This window comes from Bufo bufo, chromosome 5, assembly GCF_905171765.1.
Source record: "Bufo bufo chromosome 5, aBufBuf1.1, whole genome shotgun sequence".
NCBI classification, from domain to species: Eukaryota; Metazoa; Chordata; class Amphibia; order Anura; family Bufonidae; genus Bufo; species Bufo bufo.
The window spans coordinates 44963394-44983612 of NC_053393.1; positions in this window are offsets into that span (position 1 = coordinate 44963394).

Consider the following 20219-nt stretch of genomic DNA (forward strand, 5'->3'; position numbering starts at 1 on the left):
TTTTGCTTGTAGTTCCCGTTTTGTCCTACCTGCTAGGGTGGCGCTAGAGAGCAAGAGCATTTTTTGTGAGATTTTTGTGGATAGTGGAGCAGCTGTCAATCTCATTGATAATAAATTTGCAATAACTCATGGTTTCCAGGTATGCACTTTGGGAAAGGATATTCCTGTTTTTGCTATTGATTCCGCTCCACTTTCTCAGAAATCATTAAAGGGCATAGTTCACAATATCCGTTTAATTGTGAGTGATGCTCATGTTGAGGATGTGTCATGTTTCGTCCTTAGCGGTTTGCCTACTCCTCTAGTGTTGGGACTACCCTGGCTCCCTAAACATAACCCCACCAATGATTGGCAAGCAAGGCAAATAAATGGTTGGAGTGACTTTTTCAGAGAGAATTGCCTCATAACATCTGTTTCTGAGGTTTCTACTAAGACTGTACCACCTTTCCTCTCTGAATTTTCGGATGTCTTTTCGGAGAGTGGAGTTCAGGTTTTGCCTCCGCACAGGGAGTATGATTGCCCTATTAATCTCATCCCAGGCGCCAAGCTGCCTAAATCTCGTTTATACAATCTCTCCCAACCTGAGAGGGTCGCTATGCGTGCTTATATCTCTGAGAGTTTGAGAAAGGGACACATACGACCCTCGAAGTCACCTGTTGCCGCTGGCTTTTTCTTTGTTAAGAAAAAAGATGGTTCTTTAAGACCTTGTCTGGATTTCAGGGAGCTGAACAGTATCACTATTCGTGATCCTTATCCGCTTCCTCTTATCCCGGACCTGTTTAACCAGGTTGTTGGGGCTAAAGTCTTTTCCAAATTAGACCTAAGAGGGGCATACAACCTGGTCAGAGAAGGAGACAAATGGAAGACGGCTTTCAATACCCCTGAGGGCCATTTTGAGAATTTGGTTATGCCTTTTGGTTTGATGAATGCCCCAGCCGTTTTTCAGCATTTCGTGAACAGCATTTTTTATCATTTAATGGGAAAATTTGTATTAGTGTATTTGGATGACATTTAGATTTTTTCTCCTGATTTCAAGACTCATAAGGAACACTTACGTCAGGTCTTGCTCATTCTGCGGAAGAATAAATTATACGCAAAACTGGAAAAATGTGTGTTTGCAGTTCCAGAAATTCAATTTCTGGGGTTTCTTCTCTCCGCTTCTGGTTTTCGCATGGACCCCGAGAAGGTCCGCGCTGTGCTTGAGTGGGAGCTTCCTGAGAATCAGAAGGCGCTGATGCGTTTTTTGGGCTTTGCCAATTATTACAGGAAATTTATTTTGAATTATTCCTCTGTTGTTAAACCACTCACTGATATGACCAGAAAGGGGGTAGATTTTTCTTCCTGGTCGGTAGAGGCGCGTAAGGCCTTTTCTAATATCAAGGAGAGTTTAGCTTCCGCTCCCATCCTAGTACAACCTGATATTTCGTTACCCTTCATAGTTGAGGTTGATGCTTCTGAGGTAGGGGTGGGTGCGGTCTTGTCTCAGGTTTCCTCTCCTGCCAAATGGCAACCGTGTGCCTTTTTCTCAAAGAAACTCTCCTCCGCAGAGAGAAATTATGATGTGGGAGATAGGGAATTGTTGGCCATCAAGTTGGCTTTTGAAGAATGGCGCCATTGGCTAGAGGGAGCCAGACACCCTATTACTGTGTTTACTGACCATAAAAATCTGGCCTACTTGGAGTCAGCCAAGCGTCTGAACCCGAGACAGGCCAGATGGTCTTTGTTCTTTTCAAGGTTTAATTTTGTTGTCACGTTCCGCCCTGGGGTTAAGAATGTGAAGGCAGATGCCCTGTCACGTTGTTTTCCGGGAGGTGGGAATTTTGAAGACCTGGGTCCCATTTTGGCTGAAGGTGTGGTGGTCTCTGCCCTTTTTCCTGAATTGGAGGCAGAGGTGCAGGCAGCCCAGTCAGAAGCTCCTGATCTTTGTCCTCCTGGGAGGTTGTTTGTGCCTCTCGCTTTGAGACACAAGATTTTTAAAGAACACCACGATACGGTCCTTGCTGGGCACCCGGGGGGGCAAGAGCCGCACTGGATCTCATCGCTCGGAGATTCTGGTGGCCTGCGCTTCGTAAGTCGGTTGAGGGTTTTGTGGCAGCTTGTGAGACTTGCGATCGTGCCAAAGTCCCTCATTCACGGCCATCAGGTCCTCTCCTCCCTTTGCCCATTCCTTCCCGTCCTTGGACACATCTGTCCATGGACTTCATAACGGACTTGCCTCGTTCCTCGGGGAAGACTGTGATTCTGGTGGTGGTGGTGGACTGTTTTAGCAAAATGGTGCATTTTATCCCTTTTCCTGGTTTGCCCAATGCTAAGACGCTGGCGCAGGCATTTATTGACCACATTGTCAAATTGCATGGTATTCCTTCAGACATAGTCTCTGATAGGGGCACGCAGTTTGTTTCCAGATTCTGGAAGGCTTTCTGTTCTCGCTTGGGGGTTCGGTTGTCATTCTCTTCTGCTTTCCACCCGCAGTCGAATGGCCAGACAGAGCGCGTCAATCAGAATCTGGAGACATATCTGCGCTGTTTTGTGGCGGAGAATCAGGAGGATTGGTGTTCTTTTTTGTCCCTTGCTGAGTTTGCTTTAAATAACCGTCGTCAGGAGTCCTCTGATAAGTCACCATTTTTTGGTGCATATGGGTTTCATCCGCAGTTTGGGACTTTCTCGGGAGAGGGGTCTTCTGGTTTACCTGATGAGGACAGATTCTCCTCGTCTTTGTCATCTATTTGGCAAAAGATTCAGGATAATCTAAAGAGCATGAGTGAGAGATATAAGCGTGTGGCAGATAAGAGACGTGTGCCTGGTCCGGACCTGAATGTTGGTGATCTGGTGTGGTTGTCTACCAAGAATATCAGATTGAAGGTTCCCTCCTGGAAGTTGGGTCCTAGGTTTATTGGGCCTTACAAGATCCTGTCTGTCATCAATCCTGTTGCCTACCGTCTTGATCTTCCTCAGACTTGGAAGATCCATAATGTTTTTCATAAGTCCTTATTGAAACCTTATGTTCAACCTATTGTACCCTCGCCTTTGCCTCCTCCTCCGATTGTGGTTGATGGAAATCTTGAATTTCAGGTCTCTAGGATTGTGGATTCTCGTCTTGTCCGCGGTTCCCTCCAGTACCTCGTTCATTGGGAGGGTTATGGTCCTGAGGAGAGGATGTGGGTCCCAGTGACGGACATTAAGGCCTCTCGTCTCATCAGGGCTTTCCATAGGTCCCATCCTGAGAAGGTGGGCTCTGAGTGTCCGGACTCCACTCGTAGAGGGAGGGGTACTGTCACAGCCAGACAGTTGAAAAGCTCTGACAGGAGCCTTTCAGATCCTCCTCCTTGAAATTCTTTGTTTTGGTTTGGTTCCTCATCTCGTTGGTCTATCTCAGCTGTCATGCAGTTGGACTGATTGCTGCCCTTTAAGTTCCTCCCCAGAATGCAGTAGTGTGCGGCTTATACAACTTCCTGGAGTGTGTGTGCATGCTGTTCCTAGTTCCTAGTCCACAGTCCTCAGTCGTCTGCAAGATAAGTTCTGTTTATGTATTTATGATTTTCTGTTTTCTGGATCCAGGTGACCCTGACTCCCTCCGTGTCTGTGTAGGGAGCCGGTGGTCGTGTCCCCTCACTATTGTAGGGTCTTCAGGTGTAAGATAGTCGAGGTACGTGGATATGCGCCCATCCACCTTTGGGGTGGTCGCATAGGCTGAGCAATAAGGGAGAGCGGCAGGTCTCATGCAGGGGTCTCCCTTTTGTTCCTTAGTTGTGGATCCAGTGAGTCATTGTTTATATTGTATTGTCTTGTTTCCTGTACACCATCCGTGACAGTGACAGGTATAGGTTTAATCACAGAATTAGACTTGTATCTGCACAGTAGCGTGTGTGTTAATTTTTTCTGAATGACACTATCAGCACCTTGAATCTAAGATATCCTTTTTGGGATAGATTTCAAGTAGGCCTGATATATATAGCATAAACTACTTATTTTGAGAATTGCAAATTTTGGAATAGTTTTTCAACCCAGAACAAAAACTGTGCTTTTACGGTCACTACAAATAATTTGACCAGCTAAAACAGTACAGATTTGGTTGAATAGAAATGTGAGGCCTATTTTTTTGGCGCTGTGTGACAGGTATACGTTTAATCACAGAATTAGACTTGTATCTGCACGGTAGCGTGTGTGTTAATTTTTTCTGAATGACACTATCAGCACCTTGAATCTAAGATATCCTTTTTGGGATAGATTTCAAGTAGGCCTGATATATATAGCATAAACTACTTATTTTGAGAATTGCAAATTTTGGAATAGTTTTTCAACCCAGAACAAAAACTGTGCTTTTACGGTCACTACAAATAACTTGACCAGCTAAAACAGTACAGATTTGGTTGAATAGAAATGTGAGGCCTATTATTTTTGCGCTGTGTGACAGGTATACGTTTAATCACAGAATTAGACTTGTATCTGCACGGTAGCGTGTGTGTTAATTTTTTCTGAATGACACTATCAGCACCTTGAATCTAAGATATCCTTTTTGGGATAGATTTCAAGTAGGCCTGATATATATAGCATAAACTACTTATTTTGAGAATTGCAAATTTTGGAATAGTTTTTCAACCCAGAACAAAAACTGTGCTTTTACGGTCACAACAAATAACTTGACCAGCTAAAACAGTACAGATTTGGTTGAATAGAAATGTGAGGCCTATTTTTTTTGCGCTGTGTGACAGGTATAGGTTTAATCACAGAATTAGACTTCTATCTGCACGGTAGTGTGTGTGTTAATTTTTTCTGAATGACATTATCAGCACCTTGAATCTAAGATATCCTTTTTGGGATAGATTTCAAGTAGGCCTGATATAGCATAAACTACTTATTTTGAGAATGGCAAATTTGGAAATAGTTTATCAACCCAGAACAAAAACTGTGCTTTTACGGTCACTACAAATAACTTGACCAGCTAAAACAGTACAGATTTGGTTGAATAGAAATGTGAGGCCTATTTTTTTTTGCGCTGTGTGACAGGTATAGGTTTAATCACAGAATTAGACTTGTATCTGCACAGTAGCGTGTGTGTTAATTTTTTCTGAATGACACTATCAGCACCTTGAATCTAAGATATCCTTTTTGGGATAGATTTCAAGTAGGCCTGATATAGCAGAAACTACTTATTTTGAGAATGGCAAATTTGGGAATAGTTTTTCAACCCAGAACAAAAACTGTGCTTTTACGGTCACTACAAATAACTTGACCAGCTAAAACAGTACAGATTTGGTTGAATAGAAATGTCAGGTCTATTTTTTAGGCGCTGGGTGACAGGCTCAACTTGCCCCTGATGTAGTATATGGCCAAAAAATAACCACACTATTGATGGTTAAATGCACTTGGGTGACACAGGCTCAGCCTGCACCAGATGTAGTATATGGCCAAAAAATAACCAGACTGTTGATGGTTAAATGCACTTCGGTGACACAGGCTCAGCCTGCAGCTGATGTAGTATATGGCCAAAAAATAACCAGACTGTTGATGGTTAAATGCACTTTGGTGACACAGGCTCAGCCTGCAGCTGATGTAGGATATAGCACAAAATAACCACACTATTGATGGTTAAATACACTTGGTGATAGCTTGTGCTGGCGCACCACAAGCCACAAAATGGCCGCCGATCACCCCAGAAAAAAGTGATATAAAAATGCTCTGGGCAGCCTAAAAAAAGTGAGCAAGTCGATATTAGCACTTAAATGATCCACAGCTGGAGATCGATCACAGAATGAAGTCTTTTGGAGGAGTTAATCTGCCTAATCTCGCCCTAACGTCGCAGCTGCAACCTCTCCCTATGCTTGAATCAGCAGAGTGACGTGCAGCGCTACGTGACCCAAGCTTATATAGAGGCTGGGTCACATGCTGCACTGGCCAATCACAGCCATGCCAATAGTAGGCAAGGCTGTGATGGCCTCTTGGGGCAAGTAGTATGACGCTTGTTGATTGGCTGCTTTGCAGGCTTTCAAAAAGCGCCAAAGAAAGCGCCGAACACCGAACCCGAACTCAGACTTTTAGGAAAATGTTCGGGTTCGGGTCCGTGTCACGGACACCCCAAAATTCGGTACGAACCCGAACTATACAGTTCGGGTTCGCTCATCCCTAGTGAGAAGTAGTTTGAAATCAAAATCTGTAAAAAATGGCCGGTGAAATCCGAAAGGTGCTCTTTGGAATGTGGGCCCCTTTGCCCACCTAGGCTGCAAAAAAGTGTCACACATGTGGTATCGCCGTACTCAGGAGAAGTAGGGCAATGTGTTTTGGGGTGTCTTTTTACATATACTCATGCTGGGTGAGAGAAATATCTCGGCAAAAGACAACTTTTTTCAATTTTTTTATACAAAGTTGGCATTTGACCAAGATATTTATCTCACCCAGCATGGGTATATGTAAAATGACACCCCAAAACACATTGTTCAACTTCTCCTGAGTACGCCGATACCAGATGTGTGACACTTTTTTGCAGCCTAGATGCACAAAGGGGCCCACATTCCTTTTATGAGGGCATTTTTAGACATTTGGATCCAGACTTATTTTCTCGCTTTAGGGCCCCTAAAATGCCAGGGCAGTATAAATACCCCACATGTGACCCCATTTTGGAAAGAAGACACCCCAAGGTATTTAATGAGGGGCATGGCGAGTTCATAGAATTTTTTTTTTTTGGCACAAGTTAGCGGAATTTTTTAGTTTTTTCTCACAAAGTCTCCCTTTCCGCTAACTTGGGACAAATATTTCAATCTTTAATGGACTCAATATGCCCCTCACGGAATACCTTGGGGTGTCTTCTTTCCGAAATGGGGTCACATGTGGGGTATTTATACTGCCCTGGCATTTTAGGGGCCTTAAAGCGTGAAAAGAAGTCTGGAATATAAATGTCTAAAAATGTTTACGCATTTGGATTCCGTGAGGGGTATGGTGAGTTCATGTGAGATTTTATTTTTTGACACAAGTTAGTAGAATATGAGACTTTGTAAGGAAAAAAACAAAAAAAAAAAAACAATTTCCGCTAACTTGGGCAAAAAAAAATGTCTGAATGGAGCCTTACAGGGGGGTGATCAATGACAGGGGGGGGTGATCAATAACAGGGGGGTGATCAGGGAGTCTATATGGGGTGATCACCCCATTGTCATTGAACACCCCCCTGTAAGGCTCCATTCATACGTCCGTATGTGTTTCGCGGATCCGATCCATGTATCCGGGGATCTGTAAAAAACATACGGACGTCTGAATGGAGCCTTACAGGGGGGTGATCAATGACAGGGGGGTGATCAGGGAGTCTATATGGGGTGATCACCCCCCTGTCATTGATCACCCCCCTGAAAGGCTCCATTCAGACGTCCATATGTTTTTTACAGATCCACGGATACATGGATCGGATCCGCAAAAAACATACGGACGTCTGAATGGAGCCTTACAGGGGGGTGATCAATGACAGGGGGGTGATCAATGACAGGGGGGTGATCAGGGAGTCTATATGGGGTGATCACCCTCATGTCATTGATCACCCCCCTGTAAGGCTCCATTAAGACGTCCGTTTGTTTTTTACGGATCCACGGATCGGATCCGCAAAACACATACGGACGTCTGAATGGAACCTTACAGGGGGGTGATCAATGACAGAAGGGTGATTAGGGAGTCTATATGGGGTGATCACCCGCCTGTAAGGCTCCATTCAGACGTCTGTATGTGTTTTGCGGATCCGATCCATGTATCCGTAAAAAACATACAGACGTCTGAATGGAGCCTTACAGGGGGGTGATCAATGATAGGGGGGTGATCAATGACAGGGGGGTGATCAGGGAGTCTATATGGGGTGATCACCCCCCTGTCATTGATCACCCCCCTGTAAGGCTTCATTCAGACGTCCGTATGTGTTTTGCGGATCCGATCCATGTATCCGTGGATCCGTAAAAAACATACGGACGTCTGAATGGAGCCTTACAGGGGGGTGATCAATGACAAGGGGGTGATCCGGGAGTCTATATGGGGTGATCAGGGGTTAATAAGTGACAGGGGGGGTGTAGTGTTGTGGCGTTTGGTGCTACTTAGTACTGAGCTGCCTGTGTCCTCTGGTGGTCGATCCAAGCAAAAGGGACCACCTGAGGACCAGGTAGCAGGTATATTAGACGCTGTTATCAAAACAGCGTCTAATATACCTCTTAGGGGTTAAAAAAAAATCGCATCTCCAGCCTGACAGCGAACGATCACCGCTGGCAGGCTGGAGATCCACTCGCTTATCTTCCGATCCTGTGAACGCGCGCGCCTGTGTGTGCGCGTTCACAGGAAATCTTGCGTCTCGCGAGAGGACTCGTATATGCGTCCACCCAGAATAGCAGGGCCGCCGCCAGGACGCAATCCTGTGTACGGCGGTCCTGAGGCGGTTAAAGTACATATTTGTCGTGACGTCAGTTGCAGTGAAGCAACAAGGGCACAGGGAAATGTCCCTTTAAATGTTGTGCAGGTGTCACGGTGCTCCTACCTGGATACGCTGGAACCCCAGGCATCGCCCTTCGAAAGCAGAAAAAGGGGGTAGTTAATGAAGGGGATGGAGAAATAAATTGAGTCCAGACCTTGCGATGTTGTTGATAACAGCTTTACTTGAATAAACGTTCATCAGAAACAGTCTTCAAACTTTGTCTTGGTCCCAGCAGGCTATGGCATTAACTGTGTCAGGCAAACTCCTCTCTGCTACATCAGTCTCTCTCTAACTTTGCTGTGCTGACAGGGTAGCTATGGAACTCAGCTTCTTCTTTATGCTGTACTTCACTTTGTAATCTGGTCTGTCTCTAACTTCGTCCAGTGAACACTTTACTCCTGGTCTCTGAAGCGTCAGGCTTCTGCCTCCATGTCCAGCTGAGCTGAAGGGGCTCAAGCTGGTCCAGACAGGGCTCGTCCAACAGGGACACGCACCTGCTGCACACCCTCCCTTGGCAGGGGGTAAACTACAACTGACTCTAAACTAAACTCCTCCATCCCTGCAGCCAGTGGGACACGCCCACCTCACCACAGAGGGGGGTGTTAGAATGGAATAGAAAAGCTCCATTCTCTGTGAGATAGCTCTGCCGTGTTCGCTGCCACCTGCTGGTGAACCAGGCATATTACATGAGAACACAAGCAGTGGCAAAAAAGAAGATGCACATTACATGAGACCTGGAAATTAATACATAGGATGACATTAGGTTAACCATAGGAGACAGTAGCAGGGTGCAGAAGTGGTAATGCACCTCTGGGGCGTTACACTGTGAGATGATGTGTCATGTTGCTGAAGCGGAGCGTGCAACTGTTCCAGCTGTGATCGCATGCCACTAGATCTGAGTGGAAACACATGAGATGAGTCCCTGGATGTATCATACCCTTAGCATATTGATGCCACTGTAGACTGCTGCTAATTGCAGGCTCAACAAGATCGGTCTCAACTTCCAAGTAAATAAAAAAGATTCCATGAAAAATTTAAAAAAGTTTCAATGAAGCTATGTAATTTGCTTACAGAAAAGAAAAACTGTGGTGCTGCCAAGGAAGGTTGCATTCAATGATCGACAGCTATCTATATATGAGTCTGCATAAGGGGGTGGCTCATAAGATCCAAAAAGGTAGGGACTTAACTCTTTTCAACATCGGCTGTAATGTGCAGTGAGCCCCGGCAAAGCTGGTGTAGAGAATAGGAGTGGCCCTGATGAAGTGTTGTGTCACTGTGAACTCCCTCAGCCCATTGCTCCCTGGGGATCAGTGGAGTGGAAATGAAGTATTGAAGAATGAGGCCAGAATTAAATGTAGCAAAGTCTTTTTACTAAGTGCAACGTAGAACTTCAAATACATTCTGTAGCAGCAGGCTTTAAGTGCATAACTTTTCAGGTACGATTAAAGATGATGGAGGCAGGTTGGATGGTGGTAATTTAGCACGAAGGTGGCACTGGCCTAGTAATGTTCTAGGTGATGGGTGTCTTGGCTGTAAGCCCTCACCTTGCAGCAGTGTCTTTAATGTTGGCTGTAGCAGTTCACTCTACTGTCTAGTGTGTCAAGACTTCACTTGAAGCAAAAGAGTAAATGATCTCCCTGGATAATCCACTTTTGGAGCAGAAGCTCTGCAGTCAGCTTTGTCCCCTTTCCCTGTCTCACCAGTAAGTCCCCCTCCTGGCAGGAAGCAGGACCATCCCACTCTTACCAAGAGCATAGGGACAAGGTGATTAGCCCTGTTCCTTGCAAACCATTAATTGCCAGTAAATATGTCTGGAAGCATACAATAAAATACAGAACATTATAACACAAAACTATTTACAATTGTAGTACTCCCGGGTCTGAGGTACTATACATGTCTGGTGGACGTCAGAAGGGAGTGTATGGAGTAAGCTCAGAAGCTGAGCCCCCAACAGACATGATGGGTGTCGGATGTGTTATACAGCTGACACCTGCCTACAGCAGTTGGGACTGGAGTTACGTAGCATCTAAGTAGAAAACAGGGGTATAGGATTCCCTCTGTCCCCTGACCATCCCTCCTGTGACTCAATTGCGGGGTAGCAAGCAATTGTCATGTCAGCTGACACCAAGTGAAGGCCTGCCACCTGTGTACTCCCATTACACCCTGCCAGAGGCCAATTAGGATGATGTCAGAGTTACAACAAACTGCAATACAGAAGTATTGCAGTATATTGTAAAAGTGATTGCACAGTTCCTAGGGAGACTAAAAAATGTTTAATACAGTGTTTAAAAACACACAAATATTAAAAAGTAAAAAATAAAACGTTCCCAGTTATGTAAGCAAAATAAATCCATGTGTAAATTCATAAATGAGCCTTTGAGATGCCTTCAGGGCTCTCTAATAAAAGATTACAATATACACTCTCTTATGTCACTGGTCCCCCTTATTTTTTTTGCTTATTAGGTATTCAGTAACCTGATATTATTTTTTGTTGTGTTCTCGCACAGCCCCCTCTGTTTTTAGTAGGAAATCATTGTGAATTCGGACCAGACCCTGTATTATATTTCATGCTTCTTATTGAGAATCACAATGAAATAAGATCCATTCCCTGCAAAAATACAATCGAGTTCCCTGGAAGTTGCATCCTAAGGTTGACCCATGTCTTTGTTTTTCAAAGAAACTTTCTTTTAATTGCCTTAGATTAGATTTTTGGTCTTATCTAGATTTGAATTTTACAATAACAAACATTTTTTTGGCATATTTTAGATTTCCATTTCACCAAGTTATTCACGAGCTTTGAAATAGATCTGGAAAACTTTCCACTTTTCATGCACATGCTAAGTCACATGATTAATAATAATAATAATAATATATGAAAATAATAGAAATTTGATGCTCATTTCCATCAATTGTGCATAAATTGTATTAATTCTGTCTTTGCTTTACAATTTTGTTAAAAGGGTTCTGTACCTTTTTATTACCGATGATCTACCCTTTGGATAGATCATGAGCAACTGATCGGCGGTGGTCTGACACCAGGGACCCCCACGGATCAGTTGTTTGAGAAGGCAGCAGCGCTCGCAGTAGCGCCACGGCCTTCTCTCCATTTTCCACAGGTCATGTGAAGTCATGACTATGTACTTGACCTGGGTGTAAAATATGAAAAAATATGAAAATGGCATGTGCTATTTTTGCCCAAAAATATTGGTGTAAACTATGACCCCCCCAAAAAGGTTTAGAGTTTCACTATATTTATCAAAGAACACATTTTATGACGCTATTGATAGCTCTCCCCCGAAATGCTTTCTACAAACACATAGTATAGCTGAATGTTCTTCTAGACCCCGATTCCTTCAATGAGGTTTATTTGTCCCCTTACTGAGTTACTGCAGCCAATAATCTCCGCTGCTGGTTTAGTACTACGGAGTTGTTGTAATAGAAATCATATCTCTTTGCCTGACTTCTCGCTGAGCTTGGGGGTGAGCTCGTGTTTATGCACAGAAGCCAAACTGAAAAAAGCTAATCTGCAGCCTTAGATGGGTAAAAAGGTGGATTTCAAACTCTTCTTAAAGGGGTTGTCCCTTGAAAAATATTCCACATTTTTCAAACCAACACCTGAATCTGGATACTATTGTAATTGCAGGTAAGTTAAAATTTAGTATAGTCACTGGGGTATTCAATAAAATTGCAACGGGGTGCCGGAGGCGCACTCAGTCTCCCATCAGCCGCAGACCTGCTGCTTAGCTTTGGGAGCGAGGATCTGTGTTTGACCTCGTTCCCAGGACGGCTTTGCTAGCTGGGAGGCTCCCTGCTCCTAGGTCTGCCTTGAGCGCCGAGCTGATCACACTGTGCTCGACTGGTCGGTCTGTCGGTCATGTGACGCTGGCCACGTCACATGACCCTCACTCCCTACTATAAATACAGGCAGCCTGCTGGCCACAGGTTGCCTGTTAATTTAGGTTCCTGGCGTTTGTTGGATACCTGTATACTTACCTGATCCTGTTCACTGACGATCCTTTGCCTGCTCCTCCTGTACTGCGCATCCCTCCTCGGCTTCCACCTGACTATTCTTTGCGGACTCCTTTGGTACTTCTCGACTCTCCTGGTATTTATGACCCCGGCTTCTCCTGACCATTCTTTGCTTATCCCTCTGTACTGCGTTGTCCTCTTGATTCCGTTATTTGTCTTGTCTGTCCTTCCCGCATGTATCCTAAGTTAGGGACTGACGTCCAGTTGTCCCCTGTCATCAGGACTCGTGAGGCAAGTAGGCAGGGCCAGGGGTGAGGGTGGAGCGCAGTGGTCACTATCCTCCCCCCTGTGTGTGTGTGTACATGACCGTTACAAAAATCTATCCATTTAGTGTCACCTTATTTCTCTCTCCACCTCGGTAAGATCGCTGAGGTGGTCGCACATGCTCAGTTTCACCCATCAAATGCCACATGTCCTATCTTTTGTTAGAAGCTGTGACGGTTGCAAAAGTAAAGCTAAAGCAGAAAGGGCATACCCCCTGAGAAAGGACTCCCCCCAAACTGTGACAGGAAGAGAGATGCAGCAGAGAGGACACGGACCCTGAGCTGTCATAAAGAGACAGCTGCCAGCCTGAAGAAAATTTAGCAGAGCAACTGTAGCAATGAATGGGGGAAGCTTTGGATCTAGCAATGTTATAAAGAGATAGTCATGTACTATATGATGTCCGGTTTTTATTTTTTTATTTAATTATGGGATAACCCCTTTAAGCGATATAGCTGGAGTGTTTAATAAAAGAATATCTAATAATTAGTGCAGTTAGTGTGCATTAGGGTCTTTATATTCAGGAAAATTCTATGCCTGTAACAAGCACAAATCAATGATATGGCAAGTCGATGGGCACTTGTTGAGTTGCATTGACATGGAGCAATCATTACTGTTGTATATAGCCTAGTAGATAGTTTAAATATTGCACTGTGTTTATATATATATATATATATATATATATATAAAAAACTCAATAGCACAGTATGCAGTAAGCTCATAAGCTCCCCCTAGTGGTGGATGCAGGAAGACAGACTTTTAAAAGTTGACTCTAGTCCATGTAGAAGGTTTGGAGCTCTGTATCAGAAAATTTAATTTCAGACTGCTATAAATATTTAGTACTAACCAGTATAGATTTTTTTTTAAAAACTGCTTTAAATGGTGGACATTCACTTTCCGTCAGCACAGCGTGCAGGTGTTTCAGCCATCTGCTATTCATCTTGCACGAGGTTACCTTGTGACATGTTAGGAGGTTAGCTTTTACATCACTGACTAGGGTGCATGCTATTAACCATGAACCTGCAGCTTCAATGTTTCATCTCACTCTGTCCCTATAGATTATAACAGCGCTAGAAGGTGGAAGCTTTAGTGAACGCTTTCATTGATATGGGATAACTCAATTCCTGGGTCTTTGACTCATGAGATTTTTATTATATTTTGCAAAGTTCACAGCTGATGTGAGAATAAGCAGGCTGACAGTGAATCACTTCTACGAGGACCTGCGTCTGTCACATAAATCATGTAGTTATATAGATAGTACTATAGGACAGAAGAGGTAATATACAAATCAGATCCAGCCAGCAAACAGGTTGTAAGGTCTGAAGCGTAACATGGACAAGGACAGTGAGGCTCTGAACTGAACCATTTTGCTGCCCCTACCTACTTGTAGTACAAGCCCTAACTGGCAGGACCACAACTGGTCGATGGACCCTACACTACTAAGTGCAGAGGCGGACAACAAAACACACAGACAGACCAAACAAAAGGCAAAATTGACAGAAAATGGGTCAAACCCAGAAGAGCTACAAGGTTATAAAACATGAGGCAAAAAAGGGTGCAAGACAAGCCAAGGTAAAAAATGCAGGAAGTAATCAGGAACACAGGAACAAGGGTGTAATGGAGTAATGTTAATGAGCCACACAAAAGACTATGGTTTATAGACAAGGAGAGATTTAAATAGATTGCCAGGTACCTGGACCAGAACCTGATTGGTCCAGTGGCCTGGCGCCCCAATAGGTCACAATATAAAACTAACAATTAACTGGGCACAAGCTCCTTACACCGGTGCTGTTGCTGTTGAAAATACTGATATTAATTAATAGGAACCAGTTTAACCCTTTAATGGGGGTAATCCCAACTGGACATTCAGTGTCAAAGACATGGTCCCAATTCATGCTGCAGTGAATGAGGAAAGTTCCCTCCATTCACTTCTGTGGGAGTCATGAAAATAGTCAAGTAAGAGCACTTGACTGTTTTCTGAACTTGCTTAGAAGTGAATGGAGAGAGCCACTTACTGTAAATGCACAGAGGCGCAAGACAGGGCCCCATTTTTAAAGGGGGTTATAGGTTTGCATGAACAACTTTTACAATAGTCATTTAGGGTACTTTCACACTAGCGTTGTTGGATTCAGGCAGGCAGTTCCGTTACCGTAACTGCCAAATCCGTATGCAAATGGATATTATTTGTTTCCGGATCCGGATCTGGATCCGTCTGACAAATGCATTGAAATACCGGATCCATCTCTCCGGTGTCATCCGGAAAAACGCATCCTGTATCTATTTTTTTCACATTTTTAAAGGTCTGAGCGTGTGCAGACCGGAAAACCGGATCCGTCAATGCGGCAATTTCCTGAACACTTGATAACGGAATGCAGCATTAATACATTTCAATGGAAATTAATGCCGGATTCAGCAATCCGGAATTTTGGCCGGAGAAAATACCGCAGCATGCGGCCAAATACTGTAAAAGGGACGGAACAACGGAAGACATCCTGATGCATACTGAACGGATTGCTTTCCATTCAGAATGTTGTAATTTTGTAAAATATTTTGTTACCTTTATTGCTCCTATCTCCTGTTCTAGGTGAGCAGTGTAAAAATGCAAAATGTCTGAAAATGTTTGAGCAAGTAAGCCTCAGACGTCTCAAAGCCCTATTTTCAGAATTCTCCAGAATTCTGGAGTGCAGGGCTTGATTTTTTTACCACTTTTTCAGAATAAAAATATTTTATTTTAAGCCATTGGATTTTTATGCTTCCATATTCCAAAAGTTACTACATTTTTTTTTTTTTTTTTGCTGCAGGTGCTTTGCCATGACCACTCTTTTTGCAAGATGAACTGTAGCTTTATTGGTACTCTTTTGGTGTATATATTACTATTTGATCTCTTTTTATTCCATTGTTACAAGGGAGGATAATGAACAATTCTGGCATTGTTATATAGATTTTTTTTTTTTTTTGGGCGTTAAGCATCCAGGATAAATACCATGATATGTATATATTATGGGTCACTATGTGGCAATATCAAATTTAGTATAGTTTTTTTTTTACTAGAAAAAATAATTTTTGGGGGCGTTTATTATACTTCAAAATACCCTTTTGTTTAACTTTTTTTTATACAACATTCCGATTGTTATACCCACAAGGGGGCTTGAACACGTCTCAGTATCATACTGACAGACTGCCTATTAGGCCTTGCCTTAGATCTCTTAGCATACTTGCCAATTCTTCTGGAACATCTGGGAGACACCCTCCAGACTTCTGAAGGAGCTGTACTTGGGGTGGATGCATACAGCAGCGGGACTCTTTTTTTTCCATTTTTTTTGCAGTGGTACATGACAGGGTATGTCCAAGATAGGGAATGTTTAGGAGAATAGGTGGAATGGAAATGAAATGACTTCTAGACCCTTCGAAACTGGCCCAGGTAGTTTTAAGTCTGGAGAGGACCCGATTTTGACGTTGCTGTAGCTCCTTCTTCATTACAGAGGGGAGGGGGGGTGCACTTGAAGATCTTTGTTTTGTGACAGTTTTATCAAGTAAACTTTATGGTTTGCTCTCTTCCATCTGGCTTCTTGAACTTTCAGGCGAATGTGTTTTATCATAGACTATATCAAGAATTGGCCAAATAATTCAATCCTAGATCATACTGTCCATGACCAATGTATTCAACCCTCCATAAATGTTATTATAATAGATCATATACATAAATTATATGGGCAGCAGAAGAACATCATGATTAAAACAGACTGTAGTTGAAGAGATCCATGTGTCTCTTCCTTAAGTATTTTCAGTGCTGGTTCCAGGAGGCTTTGTATAGGATTTCCTAATGTTATAGTTAAAACATTTATGAATGAATTTCCTCAAGAGACTAATGTAAACCATATCTGAAAATCGGAATATATTAATGTGTTCAACCCCAAGTTCTTACTTTTCTTTCCTGATTTTTTTTTGTGCCAACATGATCCGGATGTGTACAGTGATAGATAGATAGATAGATAGATAGATAGATAATAAATAGATAGATAATGGATATATAGATACATAGATAGATAGATAGATAGATAGATAGATATAATGATAGGAAATAGACAGATAATGGCTGGATATGTAGATAAATAGATAGATAGAGCTAGAATCGTGAAATCGTGACCTATACTAATAAAATATTTTGTGACCAAAATTGGGTGACTTCCAGCTATTCAGATCTTAAAGATATCTTTAACAATGGAAAACAAAATATTTAACATATCCTAATGGTTGCCTTGAGAAAGATGCCGGGTAACTGCAGTAACTGCTCCATCTTAGCAGACCAAGATCAGCTCTGCAGTGCCTCCTGTAACTGGGGCTAATACATCTGCCCCAAATACAGGAGAAATCTTCAATAAAGACATAAATGTAATGTTTGATCTCTCCCAGAGGTCTTGTATGACCTTACAGGAGGCAAAAAATGTGAAATAAAAAATAATAAAGTAAAGCAAAGCAAAAGATAAAATAAGAATGCCACCTCTACCCTTAGCACAGCTTCCAGCCCCCGCATCTGGCTAACACAAGCTATGTATCCTCTTTTATCCAAATGATTGTATTGGAAAGGGGACACAATTTAAAGGCTACGTACACCTTCAGAGGCATTTTTTTTATGTATGCATGTTACTCGTTTTTGGCCTTTATTTAAAATATTGAGCTGTTCTGTCAAAAAGGGTTAACTGTTTTTCTAACTGTCTGACAGGTACTTTCACTTGTGTCGGTCATCTAATAAACCTTATCTCTAAACTACTAAGAGGTCCTAAACACTTATTTAAGCCATATTTTTATCAATAAGATAAAAACTAAGTTATAATGAGTGTTTATAATATCAGAGATCAGTGTTAAGGAGTCTGTCTGTTCCTGGTCTGACGGAAAAGACAGAAAATCCAAAGGATGCTTCTACAACATGTCACCTCTGTACAGAAAAGAGGATTCCATATTTTTTATAAAGACCTATAAAAAATGTTTTTAGCTCAAAATTAGTAGAATGCAATAATAAAAAAATTGCACCCAAAGGTGTCCATAGCCTTTAAATATGGATTTTATTTGCACTTTGTGCTATTAATAAAATCTAAAAGACTTGAATACTTATTTTTACATTCTCCTGGGTATAAAAATGCAAAAAAATACTAATATAAAAGAGACATAAAAATAAAGGCTTGTGTATCACCGAAACAAAAGGCGCAAAATGATTTAAATATACAAATAATACAAAAAAAAAGTTATTGTTTTTAAAGCCACATGTACATCCTCTCTACGTCTAGAGGAAAGAAAGTTTTTACATCAAAATAGAAGGGGAATCTTTACAGTGATAGCATTGAGACTATGGAGCTCTATATCAGAGGAGGTGGTGATGGTGAACTTACTAAAAGAAGAGGGGTCTGAATGCTTTTCTGCAGTTAATAATATTACAGGTTATAATTAGAGTTGAGCGGACACCTGGATGTTCGGGTTCGGCAGGTTCGGCCGAATTTGAAAAAAAAGTTCGGGTTCGGGACCCGAACTTGACCCCGAACCCGAACCCCATTGAAGTCAATGGGGACCCAAACTTTTGGGCACTAAAATGGCTCTAAAATGTGCTTAAGAGCATGACAACTGTACTGCAAACAAATGTGGATAGGGAAATTACTTAAAATAACATAAAATACAGAAAAATTAAAAATAACAATCTGGATCTAGGAGTAGGAGGTTGAGTAGGCGGTGGATGGGTGGATGTGGCGCCGGTGTAGGTTGACGTGGCGGTGTAGGTGGAAGCGGCGGTGAAGGAGGAATAGGTAGCCAACTCTGATTTGTGTTTTTTTTATTTTTTAAATTGGGGTATCCCCCAAAATATTGGGACATATAACAAAATAAAACAAAGAATAAGTGCACTTGAGTACAAGAATGGATGGTTGAGGCTGGTATAAATGTCTATTCTGCACAAGGTACGGACAAGTCATGTGGGATCCATGCCTGGTTTATTTTAATAAATGTAAGCTTGTCCACATTGCCTGCGGCCTGTGATAATGCTCTCTGCCGTGCTAAACACACGTTTACATGTTTATGTGCAAGGTGGAGTTCCACCTGGTGGGCACGTCGCATATGAAGCGGTGAGCGGGAAGGCCGAAGTTACGCTGTAGAGCAGACAGCTGAGAGGCGGCAGGATGAGAACGCCAGAAGCGCGCACAGATGGTCCGCACTTTATGCAGCAGCTCTGACATGTCGGGGTAGTTGTGAATGAATTTATGCACCACCAAATTCAGCACATGCGCCAGGCAAGGGATGTGCGTCAAACCGGCTAGTTCTTAAAGCTGCAACGAGATTTCGCCCATTATCGCACACCACCAGGCCGGGCTTGAGGCCCACTGGCAGCAACCACTCGTCGGTCTGTTGTTCTATACCCCGCCACAACTACTGCGCGGTGTGGGGCCTGTCCCCCAAACACATCAGTTTCAGAATGGCCTGCTGACGTTTACCCCTGGCTGTGCTGAAGTTGGTGGTGAAGGTCTGTCGCTGACCGGATGAGGAGGTGGTAGAAGAGGAGGAGGAAGCCGAGTAGGAAGAGGAGGCAACAGGAGGCAAAGAATGATGCCCTGCGATCCTTGGCGGCAGAAGGACGTGCGCCAAACAGCTCTCCGCCTTGGGCCCAGCCACCACTACATTTACCCAGTGTGCAGTTAGGGAGATATAGCGTCCCTGGTCGTGCTTACTGGTCCACGTATCTGTGGATAGGTGGACCTTGCCACAGATGGCGTTGCGCAGTGCACCCTTGATTTTATCCGATAATTGGTTGTGCAGGGAGGGCACGGCTCTCCTGGAGAAGTAGTGGCGGCTGGGAGCGACGTACTGTGGGACAGCAAGCGACATGAGCTGTTTGAAGCTGTCCGTCTCTACCAGCCTCAATGACAGCATTTCAAAGTCCAGCAGTTTAGAAATGCTGGCATTCAGGGCCAGGGATCGAGGGTTGCTAGGTGGGAATTTACGCTTTCTCTCAAAGGTTTGTGAGATGGAGAGCTGAACACTTCCGTGTGACATGGTGGAGATGCTTGGTGACGGAGGTGGTGTTGTTGGTGGCACATCCTCTGTTTGCTGGGTGGCAGGTGCCAACGTTCCTCCAGAGGCGGAGGAAGAGGCCGAGGCAGCAGCAGAAGAGGGAGCAGGAGGGGCCGGAGCCCTTTCTTGGTTTTGAATGTGCTTACTCCACTGCAGCCCGTGTCTCACATGCCTGGTCATGCAGGTTGTGCTAAGGTTCAGAACTTTAATGCCTCGCTTCAGGCTCTGATGGCACAGCGTGCAAACCACTCGGGTCTTGTCGTCAGCACATTGTGTGAAGAAGTGCCATGCCAGGGAACTCCTTGAAGCTGCCTTTGGTGTGCTCTGTCCCTGCTGATGGTGGCCAGTAGCAGGTGAACTGTTTTGGCGATGGCTGCTCTGCTTTTGCACCCTGCTCCCGCTTTTGCTACGCTGTTGATTCGGTCTCACCACTGCCTCTTCCTCC